The sequence below is a fragment of the Elaeis guineensis genome, chromosome 14, assembly GCF_000442705.2.
Source record: "Elaeis guineensis isolate ETL-2024a chromosome 14, EG11, whole genome shotgun sequence".
Taxonomy (NCBI): domain Eukaryota; kingdom Viridiplantae; phylum Streptophyta; class Magnoliopsida; order Arecales; family Arecaceae; genus Elaeis; species Elaeis guineensis.
The window spans coordinates 1,205,160-1,220,917 of NC_026006.2; positions in this window are offsets into that span (position 1 = coordinate 1,205,160).

The window sequence follows — 15,758 nt, forward strand, 5'->3', positions numbered from 1 at the left end:
GACTCTTCATCAGCCATCAGATCAAATAGAAACCTCTAATGTGTGTGACCCCGCAGGTTCGAACCTAGGTCGGTAGCACAGGAACCAATTTCTGTACTAATCGAAGTGACCATCTAACAATGGTACCCGATGATTGGATAGGTCGAATAGTCGCAATCGCAACACTCAGAACCTACATAAATATGGTTACTATATAATTCATCCTTTTGACCTCTGTGTTCAGGACGACTCAGGGTTAAACAGTCAACCCTGATTAGATCATCCGAATCGTGCTCAACTCAAACAGTCCTGTGACTCCTCACAAAGACTACCCTGGTCAAAGTTTTACTAAATTAAAATACGACTGTACACAGCACCTAAACTGGAGTGGTCAATCTCATCATGACACACGCACCGACAAGTCAAGTACTTGACTACACCCAGCAGCCTTCCGTCATTGAATTAGAAATTCAGGTAGTCCAGTGCCTAAGTGCAGTGAGTTGCTTGCAAGTCACCGTGACGGTCTCAGGTCGGAGGGACATTTATACCCATATTCCATCGGAGCAAATCCTGACAGTAGAAATAGCTCCAGAGTCGGTCACGTTCAGTGCAGATGTATCCTTACATCTCACCTGTATGTCATACCAGTGTCTCCACACTCATTAGTTAAAAGGACAACCAACCTATATGGCACACAACGATCTATGCTTGATAAATGTTGTCGTCCTTGGTAACAATGTATCATTTGATCGTGAACAGATTTAAGGACTAAACGATAAATCCTCCTTTATCGAGTCTAAATAGTCCTAAGGACTTCACCACAACATAGGAGTTCATTAGAAGATGAAATATTTTGTAATAAAAAATATCAAAATAATTTTTATTAATTTATAATTCATGTACATATACAAAAATAAGCACAACCATCAACAGGCTGACGATTGGCTTTAGGACACTATTCCCAATAGTATGGTCCACCTAATTGTTAATAAGGATACATAAATCAAAAGGATATATCAATCATCCACCTAGTTTGAACTACTTTTGAATCCTGTGGGTGTATTCCTCCCGTTGCCTTATCCTGTAGATATAATTAGAAAATGAATTTATATAATTATATATCTACACTCTCTCTAACGGATGAGATAGGAAATCGTCAACTATACTCATTGTAGAGTGAGACCGGCTATGGGTATCTCATTTCCGGGGAGAGAAGTACTTTAGATAAATAAATAGGATAGTAGGGTACAAAAAGTAGTCATATTGAGTTTATATCCTAAAGAGAAAAAAATGATAGTGTACTTTTCACTAGTATTTATAATAAAGAGGGACAAATATGGGATTTGACTCGAATTGTATTTTACTCTAAAGAGGGATAAATATTGGAGTGTACTTTTCACTAGTATTTATAATCAATTTATATCCTAAAGAGGGACTAATATTGTATTTGACTCTAAAAAGGGACTAAAATGGGAGTTTATTTTAGGCGGTCTTCTCAATTGGCGAAGCCTTATTCTATTACTACTGCTATGCTTCCTTTCTCCTAGAGAAGCTTACTGCGGCGACTGGTGACAACCTATTGGTGCAATTCCTTCACACCCTATATTCTTGCAAAGAAAGAGCTTAGACTACTACTAGCACTAGAAAGGCATAAAGCGAAGGTGTAATAATGTCAAAAGTTTCTAGCTTAGAGTTACCAAAAAGGTAATTGGCCAGTCAGAAGGGTTAGCCAAAGAAGAAGATGGTTAATTGCACACGTATCTAAATAGTAAGACCAGATAGGCATTCACCAACAAAGGCTAAAACCGCTTACTGATTAACTGACTCCAACTGCTCTTAGTCCGTCTACTACTATTACTTCTCTAGGCTAGGAAAGGTAAGGGGAAGACTTAGACGAGTAGGGCTAACGTCAACCTTAGTGCAATCCATTCCTCCCTCACATACTCTTCCACCAAACCTTCCATCAGGAGTTGACTCGATTCCATCTTTTTGAGTATTCAAAACTTGCTAAAAGAGCACCTCCAAAGGAGAAAGAGAGCTAACAACTGATGAAATAGCTACCGTTGCAAGCAACCTTTTCCTTCAAAGCAAAGGAAAATCCCACTAAGAACAGATTCGAGAACAGTAAGAGTTTTCTCTTTTTAATTGATCTAAACTTATGTTACTGTTAATACAGAGTCTTTATATCTCTTACACTATTCTAGACACAAGTTGCAGTATACATATACATATGTTCCATTAACTATGTAGTGAATGAAGTAACTTTCCTAAAAGTGGGGTTGTTATCTTAAAATGTGTTAATTTGCCTTTTTATACCTTCTTTGTCAACAAGAGCAAGAGCCCTGCCTTGGTCTTCAATCTCCTTGAGCTGCTAGCGAGCATCCCTCTTTGCTTTCTTTGAAGCGTGCATTGGTCACATAGATGACTTCTTTAAGGAAAGCTGCTTGAAAAGTGCTCATCCCTTCGCTCTCCTCCTTCTATTAATGCAAATATCCCTTTATTGGTTCTTAAAGATATGTCTCCTGCCCCTGTATGTTAGCATCTCTAATCTCATTTATTGGTTGGAGCTCTCTTCGATTTAGCAAGTAACTGAGTGGCTTTCGCTCCTTGGTCTATTGTCTATCGATGTCCTGCCCCACTTCTCTTTAGTGCTTGAGTTAGTTGATAGAAACCTTTCTTGTAGGAATAGGCCACTTCTTGGCAAGTTCGGAAGCTTTGGTGAGTTTGGAACTAATGCTAATGGTCTCAGATATGACTCAGAGTACTGCCTCGCTTAGTCCAGCTGGCCCTACTATTAACTAATGAGACTTAAATAGAGTACAAGTACCAAATACAGATAAAAAGAGTGTATGCGAGTAAGTGCGAAAGCTTTTGCATCTTCTTTTTGTCTACTAATTTGAGCTCTTCCTGTCGATCAGTACGACTCCAGAATCCACATACAGAGAAAGTAGATGTGCCCTTATTAGCGCAGTTGCAATATCAATATATAGTGCGTAGTTGCAAGGCTTTCTTTCGTGAGCTAGCTATGTTTGCTTCCTCTTTTCCTCTCTGTTCCGGATGTCAATCCAATCTCTGATTCAAGTCCATAACTTCCTTGAATATAGCTCCTGTTGCTCTTCTATGGCTAGGATCTCACTTATATGGCCATATTTTCTTTTCTTAAGTCTCAAGGTGTGTTAAAGTAATCTCATTAAGGAACTACGGCCTGTAAAAGAAATCTCGATTATAAGACCTAATCTGGCTTTTCGTGTGATATCTTTTTGCTAAAGGTCTATCTATCATCTTTCAAGCTGGTTGAATGGATTATAGAAGGTATAAGATGTACTTCCATTCCTTTACCTATTCCTGTTTAGCAGCTTCTGTGCTTATTGAATAATCTGTGTGCTTGTTTAGCGGGCTTCTATCATTCTCATTGGTTTCTTAAGTAAGATGTTTGCATAATCAATGATGTAGTAGTAAGATTTTCTTTCTCCTCTCTCTGCTTGGGAATCAGTGTCGGGTACATGGAAGGGTCAGATTGATAAAGAGAGGGTATGTAGAGGGGTCAGAAGTAGCGACGAGTTAATCAAAAGTAGAAAGTTTGTTCCATAGGCTTTCGTGAAGGGGGCTCATGGCTTTCGAAGTCAAAATCACCCGCAATGGTTCTGATAGTTGAATTTTTTTTCTTTATCAAAGGGATCGTATTGACCCTCTTCTGAGCCTATGGGAGAAGACTGGGTATAAGAAGCTTTTAGCCCCTGTTTTTTCAGTGCTATTTCTCGATCGTCTAATGGTTTTTAGTCGTTATTAAGCCTGGTATGCCTCCACCCTGTATCAAAAATTCCAGACCTTCCATCTAGGATTATGCCTTGGGCTTAGTTCACATGTTCTTGCTTAGTTCGCATTCCGGGTATGTGGCAAGCAAGAAAAACGTATTCGCCCTAGTTACGATATCCTTTGCTGATAGTACTACTAGCTCTTGACTTAAGGAGCAGTAAGTAGCTCACCAATTTCGGGTGTACGCATCCCGTAGTCTAACTGGTACTCATCTTCTATAGCAGTATGGTATATGTAACATTGTTGGTTCCAGGTTGCTTAGGACTGTCAGGTTGCTAGTCTTTCGATAGTTCCCAATCCCTTTTCTCAAAAAGAAAAAATCCCATTTCCTTCCATGATATTCTATGGGAAATTTTTTAGTATCCGTTGAGTCATTCGCAAAAGCAGCTCTTTTAAAAGCACCAAAATAGGATGAAGGAACTATGGAATCAGCGATTTCTTTCATTCGTTGAAAAACAACACAACGAGAATAGAATGATAATAATCCAATGGATCACATAATACATAGGCATCATCCTAAGAAGCGAAGCCTAGGGCTGCTCTTTCCCTCTCAATCTGAACCGGCTGAATAGGAATGATTCCCTGAAGCCGAGGCCGAACTAACCTATCCAGTTTATCCCGAAACAACTGATTTATCACTCTCAGGAGCCTGAAATAACGAATCCGAATGCTTATCTCCAGCCGAATTCGTTTCATAAGACTTATTGGAAGAAGCAATTGGATAAGAATCATACGCTGAATGAGCAGACACGAATCGATCGAGGAAAGAGATGCTTACACACTAGAACACAATCGAACTCTACTTCTTTTTTGATTTCCCTTGCAGCTATCCTATCAACAGGTCAGTCAATATAAAGAGTGGAAGAAGCAAAGTAGTCCCCTGGTCATCAGTTAGTAGTTGAATAATCCCAATAGTGGTCCTCTTGCCTAGCGGAGTCAGCCCTTAATTAACAATGATAGGCAGACCAAAGATTTCACATCGCAGTCTAAGTGTGCTTGCTTTGCGCATTGGAACAGCAAAATTTGAATCCGCTGGCTCAGATGAGTGGCTCTTGGCTTACTTCCTTTAGAAGGGCTTTCTGTAATTAAGAAATGAGAATTGTTGACCCACAGGCTCATAAAGAGGATGAAACTAACAATTTCACACTTAGAGATTGAGCTCGTCAGTGATCTTTTCCATGGTTTCTAGAGAAAGCAGCTTTGAACATGACATTCGTACCCAAGGAAAGAAAGTTTTGGCAGGCATTACTGTGATCTTGAAGCCCTTGCTAGGAGCTACTCGGTACGGCTCACTACTAAACTAAAGAAGGTTCAGGCATACTTCTACTTAGCCCTATGATCCGCTAATTCATCTCTTGATCTGATATTCCGCAAAGGATGTGGATAGAGTCAGTCAGCGAAAGAAGTTTCGAGAGGGCAGAAGAAAGGGTTTTCAATTCAAGGTTCCCGCTCCTGGAAATGGGTATTAAACAAAGGACATAGTGGGTTAGGTAAAACCTCTTTTGAGAGGAAATAAAAGATCTATCAAAGCAGAAAGTCGAGAGCAAAAGGGTTTGCTTTACAGCCAATGCGTATGCTTTCAAAGTGAGACTTGGAACTAATATAACCCTTATCTGTATTTTCTTAATGGGATAAGAATTCGTAGTGGGACGTTCTTTTCATAGATCCTTCGAGCGAGAAAGGTGCTGCGCCTTATCGGGGCCTTTGACCCTCAAGGTCATCCAGAGCCACTTTAAGGCAGTTTATTGACCGTAGCAATGCAATGTTCAGTGGTGGGGCAAAGCACTAGCGAGAAACTGCCTGGGAAAATAATTAGGTGGACGACAGAAAAAAGGATTGATCAAATTCTATTGAGTCTGACTCATAGTGATCATTTATCAAAGAATGACTCTGGTTATCAAATGATTGAACAACCAGGATCAATTTACTTACGATACTTAGTTGACATTCATAAAAAGTATCTAATGAATTATGAGTTCAATAGATCCTGTTTAGCAGAAAGACGGATATTCCTTGCTCATTATCAGACAATCACTTATTCACAAACCTCGTGTGGGGCTAATAGTTTTCATTTCCCATCTCATGGAAAACCCTTTTCGCTCTGCTTAGCCCTATCCCCTTCTAGGGGTATTTTATTGATAGGTTCTATAGGAATTGGATGATCCTATTTGGTCAAATACCTAACGACAAACTCCTATGTTCCTTTCATTACGGTATTTCCGAACAAGTTCCTAGATGACAAGCCTAAAGGTTATCTTATTGATGATATCGATATTGATGATAGTGACGATATCGATATTGATGATAGTGATGATATTGATGATGACCTTGATACGAAGCTGCTAACTATGACAAATGTGCTAACTATGTATATGACGCCGAAAATAGACCGATTTGATATCACCCTTCAATTCGAATTAGCAAAAGCAATGTCTCCTTGTATAATATGGATTCCAAACATTCATGATTTGTATGTAAATGAGTCAAATTACTTATCTCTTGGTCTATTAGAGAACTATCTCTCCAGGGATTGTGAAAGATGTTCCACTAGAAAGATTCTTGTTATTGCTTCGACTCATATTTCCCAAAAAGTGGATCCCACTTTAATAGCTCTGAATAAATTAAATACATGCATTAAGATACGAAGGCTTCTTATTTCACAACAACGAAAGCACTTTTTCATTCTTTCATATACTAGGGGATTCCACTTGGAAAAGAAAATGTTCTATACTAACGTATTCGGGTCCATAACCATGGGTTCCAATGCACGAGATCTTATAGTACTTATCAATGAGGCCCTATCAATTAGTATTACACAGAAGAAATCAATTATAGAAACTAATACAATTAGATCAGCTCTTCATAGACAAACTTGGGATTTGCGATCCCAGGTAAGATCGGTTCAGGATCATGGGATCCTTTTCTATCAGATAGGAAGGGCTGTTGCACAAAATGTACTTCTAAGTAATTGCCCCATAGATCCTATATCTATCTATATGAAGAAGAAATCATGTAAGGAAGGAGATTCTTATTTGTACAAATGGTACTTCAAACTTGGAACGAGCATGAAGAAATTAACAATACTTCTTTATCTTTTGAGTTGTTCTACCGGATCGGTCGCTCAAGATCTTTGGTCTTCACCCAGATCTGATGAAAAAAATTAGATCACTTCTTATGGATTCATTGAGAATGATTCTGATCTAGTTCATGGCCTATTAGAAGTAGAAAGCGCTCTGGTGGGATCCATACGGATAGAAAAAGATTGCAGTCAGTTTGATAATAATCGAGTGACATTACTTCTTCGATCCGAATCAAAGAATCAGTTAGATATGATGCAAAATGGATCTTGTTCTATCGTTGATCAGAGATTTCTATATGAAAAATATGAATCAGAGTTTGAAGAAGGGGAAGGAGCTGTCGACTCACAACAGATAGAGGAGGATTTATTCAATCACATAGTTTAGGCTCCTAGAATATGGCGCCCTTATGGCAATCTATTTGATTGTATCGAAAGGCCCACTGAATTGGGATTTCCCTATTGGGGCGGTTCGGGGCAAGTGGATCATTTATCATAAAGAGGTTGAGCTTCAAAGAGAATGATTCAGAGTTCTTGCAGAGTGGAATCATGCAGTACCAGACACGAGATAGATCTTCCAAAGAAGAAGGCTTTTTTCGAATAAGCCAATTCATTTGGGACCCTGCGGATCCATTCTTTTTCCTATTCAAAGATCAGCCCTTTGTCTCTGTGTTTTCATGTCGAGAATTCTTTGCAGATGAAGAGATGTCAAAGGGGCTTATTACTTACCAAACAAATCCTCCTACATCTATATATAAACGTTGGTTCATCAAGAATACGCAAGAAAAGCACTTCAAATTATTGATTCATCGCCATAGATGGCTTAGAACCAATAGTTCATTATCTAATGGATCTTTCCATTCTAATACTCTATCCGAGAGTTATTAGTATTTATCAAATCTGTTCCTATCTAATGGAATGCTATTGGATCAAATGACAAAGACATTGTTGAGAAAGAGATGGCTTTTCTCGGATGAAATGAAACATTTGATTCATGTAACAGGAGAAAGATTTCCCATTCAATAGCCGTAAAGATATGTGGCCATGAAAAAGGGATTAAGTGGAACAAACAGGATTGGCCGGGTGGTAGAGTCGTGGAAACACTTGTTTATTCCATATTTTGGACCTTATCTCCATGGAACAATATGCTACTACTGAAACATGGAAGAATTGAAATCTTAGATCAAAACACTATGCGTGCTATCTGCTCCAATAACGAATCATTGGTTTAACTGAATAACTAAAGAAAATAGATAGACCTTTCTCTTCATCCCAAGTCGATGGATCTTCTCAATTGAAAGATCTCCCATATGGATAATACACATTCCAGTTGACCGAGCCTAATTCTAATTATTTTATTCCGAAGCAAAGATATCCACGGAGGCTGGTTCGTCCTATTCAGATATTCACGACCAAGAGGTACTGGATTCTCTTTCGGATAGGTCCTGAAAAGAGAAGGAAGGCTGGAATGCCAACAGACGTCTGTCTATTCTCTAATTCACCCGACCCGATAGTACCCATTTTGGGAACGTCCAGTGCCAAAGTCACTGAATGGGTAAGTCGCCAATCCCTAAAATGGATGTACTTTATCTGCTGGGTTATGGGTACTAGTGGTTACTAGAGGTTTCTATCAATCTACCCTTATGTGATTCCTGTTGAATCATATACTCGGGGGTGGGTGTAGGGTGGACGATTTCCAAACGGACTCCTCATTCATTAGATAGAGAAGATCGCCAAGATTTTGTGATCCGCTGTTGAACCTATACTAATTCCAATAGCTCAAACTCGGATCGTGGGGATCGTCGGAATACTTCGTATCAACAGATAAGATACTCAGTATATCAATATTGATTAGATCTGAAATCTGTTATTGAATTGCTCATTCAACGAGCATTCTCAATATTATGCCTTGAAGAGGACTCGAACCTCCACGCTCTTTAGCATGAGATTTTGAGTCTCGCGTGTCTACCATTTCACCATCAAGGCATCTTGAAAGTAAATCATATTCCATGAACATGATATCTATCTAATGTGATATATGGAATATATGACAAAGGTGGAATGTTGGAGTATTTCTATCGATCGGTCATGTCATATATGTTAAGAATAGTGTCCCAAAGCCAATCGTCAGCCTGTTGACGGTTGTGCTCATTTTTATATATGTACATGAATTATGAATTAATAAAAATTATTTTAATATTTTTCATCATAAAATATTTTATTTTCTAATGAACTCCTATGTTGTGGTGAAGTCCTTAGGACTATTTAGACTCGACAAAAAAGGATTTATCGTTAAGTCCTTAAAACTGTTCGCGATCAAATGATACGTTGTTACCAAGGATGATAATATTTATCAAGCATAGGTCGTTGTGTGCCATATAGGTTGGCTGTCCTCTTAATCAATGAGTGTAGAGACACTGGTATGGCATATAGGTGAGATGTAAGGGTACATCTGCACTGAACGTGACCGACTCCGGAGCTATTTCTGCTGTCAAGATTTGCTCCGATGAAATATGGATATAAATATCCCTCCGACCTGAGACCGCCACGGTGACTTGCAAGCAACTCACTGCACTTAGGCACTGGACTACCTGAATTTCTAATTCAGTGACGGAAGGCTGCTGGGTGTAGTCAAGTACTTGACTTATCGGTGCATGTGTCAAGATGGGATTGACCACTCCAGTTTAGGAGCTGTGTACAGTCATATTTCAATTTAGCAAAACCTTGGCCAGGGTAGTCTTTGTGAGGAGTCACAGGACTGTTTGAGTTGAGCACGATTCGGATGATCTAATCAGAGTTGACAGTTTAACCCTGAGTCATCCTAAACACAGAGGTCAAAAGGATGAATTATACTGTAACCATATTCATGTAGGTTCTGAGTGTTGTGATTGCGACTATTCGACCTATTCGATCATCGGGTATCATTGCTAGATGGTCACTTTGATTAGTACAGGAATTGGTTACTGTGCTACCGGCTTAGATTCGAACCTGCGGGGTCACACACATTAGAGGTTCTTATCTGATCTGATGGCTGATGAAGAGTCCTAATGCTCATGGACTATGAGTCCTTTGTGTCTGGGACTCTGTGATCGAGAATCAGGATTCTCTGATCATGAGTCCCACATATTTTGGGTACCGGGGTCAAGAGTCCCACTAGTTTGGGACTCTTCGATCAGGGTTACATATCGATGAATTCTGATGCCCGATTACCCGTCAGATTTGGACTCAATATTTATGAGAGATTTAATTAATGATTTGATCACTAATTAACTCAATTTGATTGAGTAATTATTTTTGGATCAAGTCCAATTGAATTAGATTCAGTTGGGTTTGACCCGATTAAGTTAAGAGTTGACCTAATCATTGAGATGGTTTGGTCCCTGATTTGATCAGGGGTTGGGCTTAATCAATTCCTGATTTGATTAAGATTTTATTGAGCCTAATTAAGCCTAATTTAGTTGGATTTAAATTAGTCTAATTGGGCCTAACTTATTTGGTTCAATTAGGTTGGTTTAAATAATGAAACCACCTAGACCCATTCTCCCTGCGCCACCTCACTTCCACTACGCCCATTTGAATTCACGAGAAGGAAGTTCTCATGAATTTTTTCTCATGCAAAGCCCTCCTCATGCCCTACTTTAATGTGCCAAATGAGTAGATAAGGATGATTGGTTGGCCATTCAAATTCAAAACAAAGTTTGAATTTGAATGAGCAACCAATCTTAGCGCCTTGACCTTATCCTCTTTTAGTGTCCCATTTATTACACGAAAAAATGTTTCTCATGAAATCACTCATGCACAAATTAAGCCACGCCCTCCTCTTCTCACGCCCTTAGTGGATAGGGATAAATTAGTTTCTATTTGAATTCAAAATTTGATTTGAATTCAAATGTGCAATTACTCATCTTTATTCTCTCATGTGGATAAGACCTTGGTTGTTGCTTTAAAAGGAGGAGAAGAGTGGGGCATGTGCAAGAAAAATTTTGGAGAGAAAATTTGGGCGTGAGGAATCCTTGTGTGCAAGGTGAAGGTCTATATCCTTCCGAGAGAAAAAGAAAGAAAAGAAAGAAAAAGTGTGCGCAGGATTTCAGTGAGTTCTTCAGGGTTTCAGCCTGGAGTTCGGAAAGTGAGAAGGTGAGCTACGAGTGTCGTGAGCTCACCAAATTTCAGAAAGATCTTCAACATCCTCTCAAGCATGTCTGCTGATGATTCAGAGTGTCCAAAGAATCGACAGACATCGATCGAAGGAGTTCGATCAGCATCGACCGTCGAAAGGGCTCTACAACGAGCTAGTACTCGTGAGGAGTCGATCAGATCGGAAGCTTTATGTGGATGATCTGCAGAGGCCTGACATGCTGTGTGGCTACATCGTGATGATCAGACTCTCCCGACGGTGATCAAATTACGATGATCTACTACCCGCACAAAGGTATTGTGTTCTGAACACATTACAGTAAAGTGTTTACTGTTCAAATTCGAATTTCAAATTTAAATGCGTGCATGCTATATATCATATTTAGATCCTAGTGTATGGTAAATTTTTATTAATTAATTAGATTAATTAATAATTTTCACTATAAAATAATGATTTTGAAAAAGTTTTAAAATTATCATTTTATCCCTGCATTGAATTATTCGCACAAAATGGTATCAGAGCAGGTTCTTAGATATGATATATATACTTGCATGCATAGATTAAGTTGTAATCTAAAAGTTTATATTTAAAATTTAAAATTTAAAATTTGAATTTTGAAAGTTGTTCGAAATTCAAAATTCAAAAATTTGAAATTCAAAATTTGAGATTTGAATTTTAAAATTTGAAATTCAAAATTCAAAATTCAAAAATTTGAAATTCAAAAATTTAAATTTGAAATTTGAAATTTGGTTGAAATTTTAAATTTGAAATTCAAAATTCAAACATTTGAAATTCAAAAATTTGAAATTTGAAATTTGAAATTTGGTTGAAATTTAAAATTTAAAATTCAAAATTTAAAATTTAAAATTTAAAATTCAAAATTTGAAATTCAAAATTTTGAAATTTGAAATTTGTTTGAAATTTGAAATTCAAAATTTAAAATTTAAAATTTGAAATTTAATTTTAAATTGATATATTTAGATATACTTGATCCAAGTAGTAAGTAATCGAATTGAGTTGGTTGCCATGACTATCCAGTCATAGGAGAAAAGTAGAGTTTAAAGGCCCTCTCTTCCCATTCGATGGGGTCTCCTATGGCAGTAGGGGTGTCGATGCAATTATATCCCATGCAGATGAAGTAGCGAAAGAAATATTCATGATTTATTTTGATTGAGTTATTTTCTATTATATAATTAGCAATAGGATTGCTATTTATGAAATGTGCTGATCTATTTGTGTAATGAGTCAACATATTTGGTGAATAAAAAATAAAATCTTTCAAATTTGAAAATTATTTTCAAAATACCAAACCCTGACCCATCAGTCCAAATACTTAATTAAAAGAATTAAGTGTTGTCTAGTAGGTTTAGAATTGTGAATTAAGACCTAAGATAATTGCATAAACTTGTGGGTCAATGGGTTAGATGGATTAGGTCCATAATTGGGTTAGACCTAAGGTTAGCTTAAAGAAATGGACTAAATTAGAGTAATTGGTCAAATCTAATCAAAAGTTAAATTAGATTAGGTTAAGGATACTCTAGACTCAACTCCAATAGTTGTAGTTGAATGGGTCTATGTCTTTAACTAGACTAAGATGGACTTAATTCATGGCTACGCGGTGGAACCCTATTTACTAAGTTGATCAAATTAAAACTAATGAACCGGTTGGTGTCTAAGGTAAGTTTGGTAGTTTGATCAGTGGTTTTTAAGCGGGAGCGACTCGCAGTGATTCGATCTCTAACGAGTTAATGGCTTATCCCCACCACTGATCTCACTTACCTGGCCAACCTGGTGAATTAGGTTTTGATTAGATCACTTGGTGATTAGGGCTCACCCATGTCATTAGGTAAATCAGTTTGATTGATTTAGGTGCTCCTAATGCTGGCTTAATTAAATCTTTTTTAATTTGACTTGGTGAAGTCAGTGGGAGGATTGAAATTGGCTGGTAATTTATCTTCTCATCTATTCTTTAATAAAATCTTCAAAAATTATTAGGTCTTAAAAATGATTAAGTTATATTGATAACTAAGTCATAGCCTCCCATTAAGTGAGTGATAATGAGTCCATTAGTTTAATAATCATTGGAGGCCCAAAGGCCTGGTGCTTATTGACTAATGGAATTATCATTCATAGTATGATAATTTGGTTTGAGTTTTTTTGATGGTGGTTGGGTTGGCCGACCAAAGTCGGGCTTGATCATTTATTGGTCTGATTCACCAAATCAAATCATGTTAATGGTTGGACCTAACCAAATTTTTTCAGGGGAGGCCAAAGCCTACTGATTAGGTTCTGGGATAAAATTAATTACTAGAAGTTGTTTAGAGAAACAACTGGTTATGAACCTACCCATAGATGCACATGGTTGACCAACCAAAGTTGGGCTCGTGTGTAGTCTGTGTGGTTTCTAGTACCCACTAAGGAATTAAAATAATTCCTCGAATTGGAGGTTGAGGCTACCAATTTATAAAAATACTGGGAGAAACTTTAGACTAAAGTCTAAGTCTTTAGTATTAATAATTTATGTACTAATATAGGTCTGATTTTTTTTTATGCAGCTATGGCCACTATCCTGTCGCTCCGATCATTATTAGATAATGACAAGCTCATGGGGTCTAATTTCGATAGCTAGTATCAAAAATTAAAAATCATCCTTGAGCATGAGTGGATCCTTTATGTAGTAACGGATCCGGCACCTGAGGAGCCAGCCCTGAATGCTAAAGGGACGGTCTGAGACACTTACCAGAAGTGGCTCAACGACTGCACCACCGTCTGGTGCATAATGCTGGCGGCAATGAATGATGAGTTCAGTCGTAGGTCCGAGAATGCCTAGCCACAGGAGATGCTTCAAATGTTGAACGACTCTTTTGGCATGCCTGACGATGTTGAAAGGCACAAAACTAGTTATGCCATTTTCAATGCTCGGATGAGGGATGGAGCCTCAGTCACTGATCATGTACTATACATGATCGAAATGATTGAGTGCTTAAGTAAACTGGGCTTTCCCCTATACGAGTAGCTCGGTAAGGATGCGATCCTTAATTCTCTGTCCAAGTCCTACCTTCCCTTCCTTACTCATTTTCGAATGACAAAGCCTGCAGTGAACTACCATGACTTGTTGGGGTTGCTGCAGAACTTTGAGAAGGACCACCAGCTCTATAAAGAGTCGGTAAATATTGTGGGAGGGTCTTCTTCTGGTCGTCGACCCTTTAAGAAAGGGAAGAAGAACAAGAAGAAGAAGAATAAGAAGGTGCAGCCGCATGCTGGGATGTCTACACAAGGTCAGACCAAGAAGTGCAAGCCCGACCAGAGCCAGGCAGAGTGCTTCTTTTGCAAGAACCAAGGGCACTGGAAGAGGAACTATCCTCTATACATTGCCTCACTGGACCCGAGCAGGCCGAAGAAGAAGCAAGGTACTTAGATGATAACACCTTGCAACTTTTCCATTTGTGATACTACTGCCTGGGTATTGGATACCGGAAGCCTTTATCATATTTGCAATTCGATGCAGGGTCTGTAGGTCAGTAGGAGATTTGATGAAGGTGAGAGACTCCTGAACGTTGGAGATGGAAGCAAAGTTTCAGTTCTAGCATTAGGAATCATGAACCTTGTAATCAATTCTCGAAAAATAATTCTGAGTGAATGTCACTATTATCCAAGCTTTTTATTAAATATTATTTTTGTAGGCCTTTTGGCCATGAACGGTTATCAATTTTTAATAAAAGAAAATGTTTGCAATGTCATTCTGAATAGTGTTACAATGTTTGTTGGACAACTTAATAATGGAATTTACTTTCTATCACAACCTGTTAATGTGGTTCAAACCTCCGGTAAACGCCCTAGAATAAATAATGTATCAGATGTCTACCTTTGGCACTATAGGCTAAGTCATATCAATAAGAACAGGATAAACAGATTGGCTCAAGAAGAAATTCTTGAAGTAGGTGATTATGAATCACTTCCAATCTGTGAGTCCTGTCTTCTTGGTAAAATGACCAAGTCACCTTTTACTGAAAAAGATGAGCGAGCCAGTGAACTCTTGGCTCTGGTACATTCTGATGTATGTGGACCCATGAGCTCAAGTGCAAGAGATGGATATTTCTACTTCATAACCTTCACAGATGACCTATCGAGGTATGGGTATGTCTATTTAATGAAGCATAAGTCGGAGTCGTTTGAAATGTTCAAACTATTTTAAAATGAGGTAGAAAAATAAATTGAAAAGTGTATTAAAACTCTTCGATCTGATCGAGGAGGTGAATACCTTTCCAATAATTTTCTGACATATCTTGGAGAGAATGGGATTCTCTCTCAGTGGACACCTCTTGGAATACCACAGCATAATGGTGTGTCTGAAAGGAGGAATCGAACCTTGTTGGACATGGTTCGATCCATGATGGGGTTTGCTGGTCTGTCGATCTTTCTTTGGAGATATACGCTCGAATCGGCTTGTTACCTTCTAAATAGGGTTCCGAGTATGTCTGTAACCAAAATGCCATATGAGATATGGATAGGACGTAAGCCAGCACTCTCACACCTTAGGGTTTGGGGGTGTCCGACTTATGTTAAATGTTTAATTACGGAAAAGCTTGGACCTAGGTCTGACAAGTGTAATTTTATAGGGTACCCAAAAGAGACCAAAGGGTATTACTTCTACCTAGCTGATGAGCAAAAAGTGTTTGTCAGCCTTAAGGCAATCTTTTTGGAAAGGGAGTTCCTTGGTGAAGAGACTGTTGCCTCTAAGATCGAATTTGA